The sequence below is a fragment of the Hetaerina americana genome, unplaced genomic scaffold (genome assembly GCF_022747635.1).
Source record: "Hetaerina americana unplaced genomic scaffold, ioHetAmer1.1.p SCAF_2, whole genome shotgun sequence".
NCBI classification, from domain to species: Eukaryota; Metazoa; Arthropoda; class Insecta; order Odonata; family Calopterygidae; genus Hetaerina; species Hetaerina americana.
Genome location: NW_027286763.1, coordinates 82443966 through 82452584, shown reverse-complemented (window position 1 = coordinate 82452584; position 8619 = coordinate 82443966).

Here is an 8619-nt window from a genome sequence, read left to right as displayed (position 1 = left end):
GACTTGTTGTGGAGGGTGCGCGCGCGAGCGAGCGTGTGTGTGGATGTTTTTCGCGCACGTGAGATACTACGTACTACGGGTGGCACGCTCACCGAACAGCCGATAGGCACCTGGGAAAGGGGTGGGGAGCCATGGCTTTCCGTGGGAGGAGGGGGAGGTGTGAGGGAGTGGCGGAAGAAGGGAGCGGGGGCAAGGGATTTGGACGGAGGGGTAGGAAGGATCGTGGGGAATTCTGTTAGGGTGCGCAGCATTGTGGGTAGGATGTGGGTCGATCAGACAGCTGGGAGGACGCCAGGGAATCGCCTCGTCTGCTCTCCACTTCCAAAGGATGCTGTAGAAGGGCGGGTTTTTGCCCTGGCTTACACAGCTACATACGTACATGTGTGTGTGCGAGTTGTTTACATATATACAAGGACAGTGAGGTGGCACAGGCGTGACAAACAATGTATGTTTATCATACCTTTGATATCCTACCACAATTATATATTTATACATATTATAAATAAATATGTATATATATATATATATATATATATACATATATGTATACTATAACATGACATATATATATGTCATGTATATATAATTGCAGCAGGGTGATTGGAGGGCCCTGGTTCGATTCCCAGGTAAGCCTCTCCGGGCACCCTCAGCTCCATCCAAGCTCTGTGATTTTTCGGGTACCAGATCTTCCTGGGAAGCCATAACAGGTACAGGGAAAGGAACTGACCCCCGATCCGACCCAAGATATATAAAATATAAACGACGGAGCGAGACTATATCGCTAGTCAACAAAAACACACAGAAACATATACAAATGACACTTATTCGTATTCTAAATTTTCGGTGGCCAAACCACCTTCCTCTTGGGAAAGAAGTAACTGAGGAGAAGGTTTCAAGAGGAAATTAAAGGAGGACGAGGAGGCTGGAGGGAAGGGGAAGGCAGTGGAAATGTTTGGTGGGGAAGAGTTGGGAGAGGGAGGTTTGGTAGTGCGGGATTTATATGGAAGGTTTTGGGAGCGGAGGGTGGATGAAAATATCTGGAGATTGGGGTAATTAGTGCCTGATATTGAACTCTGGCTCATTTCAGGGATCGAGGAGCCAGATGTATGCATGTTCCATTGTTTTGAGTGGAGGGTAGGAGGGATGCTAGAATTGAGATACTATAACATTAATCAAAGGGAGTGTTATATTAGGAGGTGAATTTGATATATGTAAGCAAACATACATGTAACCATCCAAATATACAGCCAGAAACCACCCTAATATTTTTATATGCACGTAGACATACATATAAAAATATTTGGGTGTTTTGCGACACTTTCCTGCAGTTATTGATCATTTACAGGGTATCAATAGCTCCTTTCACACTGATGACAGTGGCTGGGACCACCCAAACATTTTGAAATTAAGTCATTTTTCTTTTATGCGTGCGTTCCTATTTTAACGCACAAATTAGAGAATTAGCAGAAAAAAGAACCCATATTTTATTTCCCCCTTTTAAAAAAAAAAACTACCTATCCTATCCTAATTATATTATCTTATATTGTACATCCATTTCTCATTTTAATATTCCCTAATTTTGTTCAATGACACCTGTATTCCCATGCCTATACTTCCAAGCCGAAAAGGGTAGTTTTGCATTCACCTTAAATTAAGCTTACGTCTATTTTGTACTTGTATGATTGTGACACTACCTAAGTGGGATAAATATTCTTATTAATAAGTATTTTAGACTATTTATACAATACCGCAAGGTAGTGTGTGTATATATATATATATATATATATATATATATATATATATATATATATACACATACACTACCTTGCGGGGAATCGTCACTTTATCCGGATTTTCGTGGTGGAAGAGTTTTTACGACACCTCCGCCCGTTCTCGAGCGTGATGCTCACACCCCAAGGAAGCGAATTATCTAAGGAGAAAAGCCATCGGATTTTCCGGACCAAATGAAATTTAGCGGAATAACTGCAGATAAATCACTGAAATCATATGCTAATGTGACCGCCCGCAAAATTTGGCTCCAAGAGCAATCTCTTCATCCCCTTCAACATTTATGCATAAATGTTCATTCATGTGCAATCCACCATCACGACTTTAATAAAAAAACCTGGCCGGGGGGGGGGGGGGTTTCTATTAAGATGTCAGGCATCGAAATTTGACTCATCTCTGAAGTAAGGTTCAAAAAATGTCTCCTCAAAAGCGCAATAAGCATTTTGCCTTATACAGTAGTGCAGATATAAAAAGAATAATTCTATCACAGAATTTGGATTTCTCGTTTTTACACGTTTAACTAGTTTGGTGGCTATACGATTGAGTATAGTTAGATTAAACATTTTCATGGTCTTTATCCTTATGGGACATGTATACATATGCAGTGGGGACACATATACATGAATGCATATATATATATATATATATATATATATATATATATATATACACACACACATATATAATGAATAAGAACTACCTAATATTTCGCGGTGCTTGAATGGGTATAGAAAAACAGGTGTTCAATATATGCTTTATAGTTTTTACATCTTGCTACAGTTTCGATTCAAAAAGGAAATGATAATAAGGGCTGATTTTTCCTTAGCATCCCCGTCATAAACTATCAATACCTAAATAATCTACCTTCATTGTCCTCCATATTCTAACAACATATTTTGCGTGCAAGCGGTGTGTGGAATATGGAAGCGAACGGTTGAAAGCATAAAACGAATACCAGCACTAGACTTATGCGACGGATACGAGCACTAGAATTATGCGACGGATACGAGCACTAGACGTACTCATATACGCTTTTACCAAAGGGAAGAATATTCGTGCGCAGTCTCTAGCGGGCCCTTTCGCCTAGGACACAGCGATGTTCAATTCATATTCGTGGCGTCAACGTTCAATTCCGTTCCAAACCTTAATATGTATTATGGACTCATGTATGTTGCGTACAAAATGCAACATGCGGCATGATTAACAAGGATGAAGTCCATCATTGAAACATGAAAAGAACCTTATGAGTTGATTGGTGTACAAAACACCAACGTCGGGTCCGTCTACAGCGAAGGTCCGGACGGTTTTACGAGACACCCGACAGAAAGATCCCATAAAAAGGGTAACGTGCGTGATCTCAAAGCCAAGGAAATGTTTTTCTCCCTCAAGGTTGCCACAGCTTTGTGTAGGGCATATCAAAAAAAAAGCTCCTTTCTAAAAAGAGGACGCGTTCACAGTTGACGAATTTCAGGAGGCAGGCGACGACGGATTTGTTGCCGAAATGCTCATAACACGCTTATGGGGCAAAGCATTAAAGTCACCACCGCAGCTATTGCCTATCTGGGGCGGGCAAAGCACTTCAGCCCGACCAGGTAGCTTATCCACTGGCGGTGAAACTCGTCCCCGGTCGAAAGAATAAACTCTTAAGGTTATTGAACATACTATAGCTCAAAGCAGCTTCTTGAAATCTTAGTCAATCAGAGCCTTTTTTTTCTTTCGACGAATGAATAGAACTTCGATTTCAAAAGTATATTTCCTTCTAAGGATTCATTTCATCAATTACAATTCCCGACGCTCAGCCAAGTTGGCATGAATATTGGCGGTTTACTTAACTCTATGAATTTCGTGATTCTGTATTAGTCACGACTCACTCGCCGAATGAGGCGCGTCATTGAATGAATCCCAAATAAAAGGATAATTGCTCTAAATATGTGTTTTTCATCTCAAGTACTTGAGGTGATTGCGGAAACGGTGATGAAATATTCCACTTATCTAGTCTTTTAGGAATGCCGAAAATTTAGGATTTTTTTTACCGAGAAGTAAATTTTGCTTGAACTTCTTTATCAGCATAAAAATACACTGCATATTTAATAATATCCTCAACAAATAAATTTTAGTGGTAAAGTTATTGAAAGTACTCTTGCGACAGAGTGTAGTGATATACCGGATTGGGGTGTGACCTGGAAGTGTTTTTCCTAATGTGCTTTACGCCGGAGTAAGTAAATAGTGAGTTGTTTCAAACTATAAGGATAAATATTCTTTGCGTTAGTATGCCTCTAAATCAACGACATTCATGCCTATTGTTTCTCTTCAGTTGATTAGTGAAATCCACGAAGGATATAATATCTAATCGGCACTAGACTTTTTCATCCTCTCGAGTTCTGTCATGAGGAAAAACTTTGTCCCGATACTGTCATAGCAAGTATATTCTTCTAATACTAAAGCGCTTCGAAATTTATACATTAAACAATTTTTCACAACGGGCCTGATGAATGTACAAACATGCCATTTTACAAAGTAAATACTAAATGTAATAACCAGACACAAAAATGAAACTACAGTCAATAATCAACAACATTTTCCCCGAAAATAGCATATGCAAAATGAAACACCAACATCTTGAAACCGCTACAAAGCGAAAAAAAATAATCTTTAAGCGTTCATAAATGCTTTCCAGCCTTTGAAACTTAATGAGGCAAAACAAATTTGATGAGGGAATTACGGATGCAGAGATGAAAGGGATGAAATATGAAGAGGAAGATTGTGACCGCGGAACGAGGACCGAACTAATAGGAAGTCGAGGCTGTCCAAAGAAACAGAAACGAGGGCAAATTAAATACAAAAACAGTTGTTTTCCCAACCAGGACTTACCATTTTGTTTCTCCAGCAATACCTCCCCAACCTAATTTTCTTCTAAAGGACATTTATGCCTTCTGTGCGTAGTCATGTCTTTTTTTCGGATGAAAAGAATTGAAAAAAATCGCAATGCTATGGTGAAAAAATTGCGCACGACTCAAGTTAAAGCTTTTCATTCGTGAATATTAAAGGAGCTCTTCCAGTATGTGAAGTGGCAAGGCACTTTATGCAAACTAAATATAATTGCAGCCACTTAACTGAAAAAGCATTATCCAGCCATTATTCCAATTTGAGACGATTCCAAATGTTCAACGAAATTGGCGAAATAAGAAAAGAGATGATTTCAAATTAGGAATATGCTATCAGACGACATCTTCAGACCACATCTCACATGTAAATACACGTATAAAAAATGTAAAGCATTTGTTGAGACGCCAAAATATTTTTTCAGAGCACCGAATACGCATATAATATCATCAAGATATATTTTATTTCACCAAAAAATTCCAACTTCTTTCAGTGAAGAGTATAAATGTTCAATTTCAATGTACCTATTTCACTATGGTAGAAAGGCAAAAGTTTTTGTAAATCTAAAACCCGATGTGTAGGAATAACTGTGACCAAAACAATAATTTCTACGATCAAAGATATTTCGACTGATGTTAAGGCCAACACGGTCACCTTGGTCTTGGCAGGTAACGTACTTGCATCGTGGTTCAAATGCCAAAAAATGACCGTCGGTAAGCTCCAGTGGGAGGCGAAAAAAAGAAAGCAAAGCGAAGTCTGTTCGCGTTCGCGTTTTTTGGAGTTCAATCATTCAAAGTAAGGTCTAATGACCAGACTCTCTCTGCCGGCCATTCGAGAGGAGAACGAGCGTCTCTCGACTCGGGGAATTCATGGCCGACTGAATGGACATATTGGAGGAACAGGATGGTGGGCTGGGGGAGGGATTGGAGTGGGTGTATGGAAGGATTTTCGCGATTATTTCCGCGCAGACCGTTTAAATGCAGTGCGGCAGATGTTGAGCGCGTATGATTCGGAGCTGTCGCCTCATGGAATGGGAGCGAATGTACACATATTCGAGATGCACCCGAGCATCGTCACGTGGCCGCACCACTCTCCCCTCCCCGCATATGAAAAATCCTTCTCCGCCCGTTTCTCAACCACAGCTGCCTCCACAGGTTCGTCGTGAACTATGACTGAGCCATGAGTGCTGAGTTTGCTACATCTGGGGGGTTCAAATCTTATTCCCCAAAAAGAGAAGAGTATGCTGAGGAGTCGTAACACATTTCATCTCCATCCATCATGTTCTCTCTTATCTGAAATACGAGGCATGTTCGAAAAATAAGAGACGTTCGCTTCTATTTAAAATATTGGTGGGTCAAAGCAAAGTTGTGCGCATGCAGTGACACCAACGGATTGTTTTCGAAGCAATTGAAGGTATTGCTTTGATTCGGTAGGAGGTAGCCTGTCGGTGAATGAGATAACGATGTCCGCGAAAGTCGTTGCTCCCCGCCGGTTGAGAAGTGCGTGCTGTGATTCGATTCTTTTGTGCAAAAGGATCATCAGCTGCCCAAATTCATCGGGGGCTGTGCCTTGTTTATGGATCTACAGTAATTAGTGAAGGTTAGGTTAGAAAATGGTGACGAGACTTGAAAAATGGTCGCACAATTGTGCATGATGGAAGAGCGGAGAGGAAGCCCAGAAACTAGACTGATGAAATCGTTCAACAAGTGGACCAAGAACTGCGATCAGATCAAGGATTTTATCTGGCTGAAACATTTCCTCTCGTCGGACGCACCATTATTTACACGATTCTTACGGGTAGGCTCGGATATCACAAATTTTGTACCATATGGGTATAGAAAATGCTTACCGACCAACGCGAAGAGCGAAGAATGTTGAGTGGACGAGCGTTTTCGGACCGCTATCCCTAGTCTCGACCTTATACCCCTGGCAACTATTTCCTCTCCTTGCACTTGAAACAGTGGCTTGGTGGATAAAAGAGTGAAGACGAAGAGGGACCCAAGACCGCCGTTGCCAACTCGTCCGTTTCCCAGGCGGCAAGCGTCTATTCTGAGGGAGTAACGAAGCTGGTGCAACGTTACGAAATATGGCCTAGAAGTGAAGGGCGATTATGTAGAAAAATATAGTAAATTTGTAGTAAACTGAAACCGTCATTAAACTTTTTCTCGCAAATATTTTCTTTTATGACCAAAAGGACCTTAATTAAAAAAATACCCTCGTTCAAATAAACTACAGGAGATGCCGCAACAGTAACTTTTAACGGAGTCACCCGCTAATGTGCATTTCAATGCAGCAATTTCAGAGTGTAAAAATCATTCACCTTGACCGGGATTCGATCCCGGGTCCCTCGATACCCGGTCGAGTGCTTTTGGCAATTAAGCTATCAAGGCGTCCTCTTAAACTATGAAATTTTTGGGGGCTTTTTAAAGGAACAAGATGTTGTGACGAAATACCGTACATAACAATGTTACAGGCATTCGTAGTCGTGCGCGACGCGCCACAGTCCACGAGGTTAAAGCCAACTTTTAAACACTTAGGCTGTTTATGCCTTGACAAATTTCAAAGAAACTGCGGGAGATGCCGTCCGAATCCCGGGAGGTTCGAATGATTTTTACACTCTGAAATTTTTGCATTTCAATAACCCTCGTATTTAAATCTTTTCCTCACCAATCCTCTCTGATTCGAAGCACCGAATCGAACAACTATTACCTCGGGGGTCCACAACTTTCATTATCAATCGATTCCTGCCACCAATCCCTATTTCATTTCACGGAATTTTTCTCTTCAATTACAAACTAATTTGCCTAGCACCACCTACCTTTCTATTTTATAAAGTCATTTTCTCCTTCCCTCTCCATACTCATATCTACGAGAGCCCTTAAGTGCTTCCGTCTTCCTCATCATTTTAAAGTCCACGTTTCCGAGTCGTTTAAAGATGTGTTGTATTAGAGAAGTTAGGTTGGAGATATTCCTCACATTTGATTTGTGCTATGAATTGAAAATCACTGCAGTTAAGATTTGAATTTCCATAAAATTTATTTAGATAAATATACCACATCTACTGCTTTTTCAGTGGAATTGATGCAATCAATGTTAAGAATTATGCAGAAAAAGGAATACATTTTATTCGATTAAATGAAAAAATCGTGTGTCTAAAAAAAAGAGTACCTAATTCTAATACATTCACATTTCCCTGTTTCGGCATAAGCGGATATGCCGTCCGGTCTGAATAGCCAAAAAAATACACGAAACGGAAATAACGGCGGTTAAAATCTAACTAGTTAAAAATAAAGAGCAACTCGTAATTGACTTCATGAAGACTGACGTTGAGTATTGAAGGAAATAAAGAATTTAAAAAAATAAAATTCACGAGGATTTAGTCTAATGCTGTCGGAAATTCACGTTTAAACATCAGCTCAACATCTTTTTTTCTAACGCGCTACCACTAAAGTCTCCTTTACTCTAACTAGCCCCACATTTACTCCATTCATTAGACTCATCCCGTCAATTAATGCCGCTTTTGTGCACAAGATAATGAGGATAAAGCTTCAGTCGGGAGGAGCTGCGCTAAAGGGCGCCTACATGCGATTTCGTAAGAGCAACCAGAGCATTTCATGGAACGCATCTGCCACCCGGAGGGGTTCCAATCGGCGAAGGGGTGGAGGGGGTGGTCGGGGGGGGGACAACTGCCGTGCACTCCCTCCGGCAGCAGAATAGCACACGATTTCCTGCGGCGGAGCATTCGGGGACTCCTCCCTACCCTCCCACCACGGGACAAAACGACTGGGGGACTACCGAACCGGGTGTGAGGAGATGGGTGGGGGAAAAAGAGTTGAAGGGGAAAACCCTGGGGGGAGGGAGGGGAGGAGGAGGAGGAGAAGGAAGGGGGGGGGGGGTTACCCCCACGTCCATTTTGTTCCGAACGGCCGCCGACGTCTTCGGGGTCCC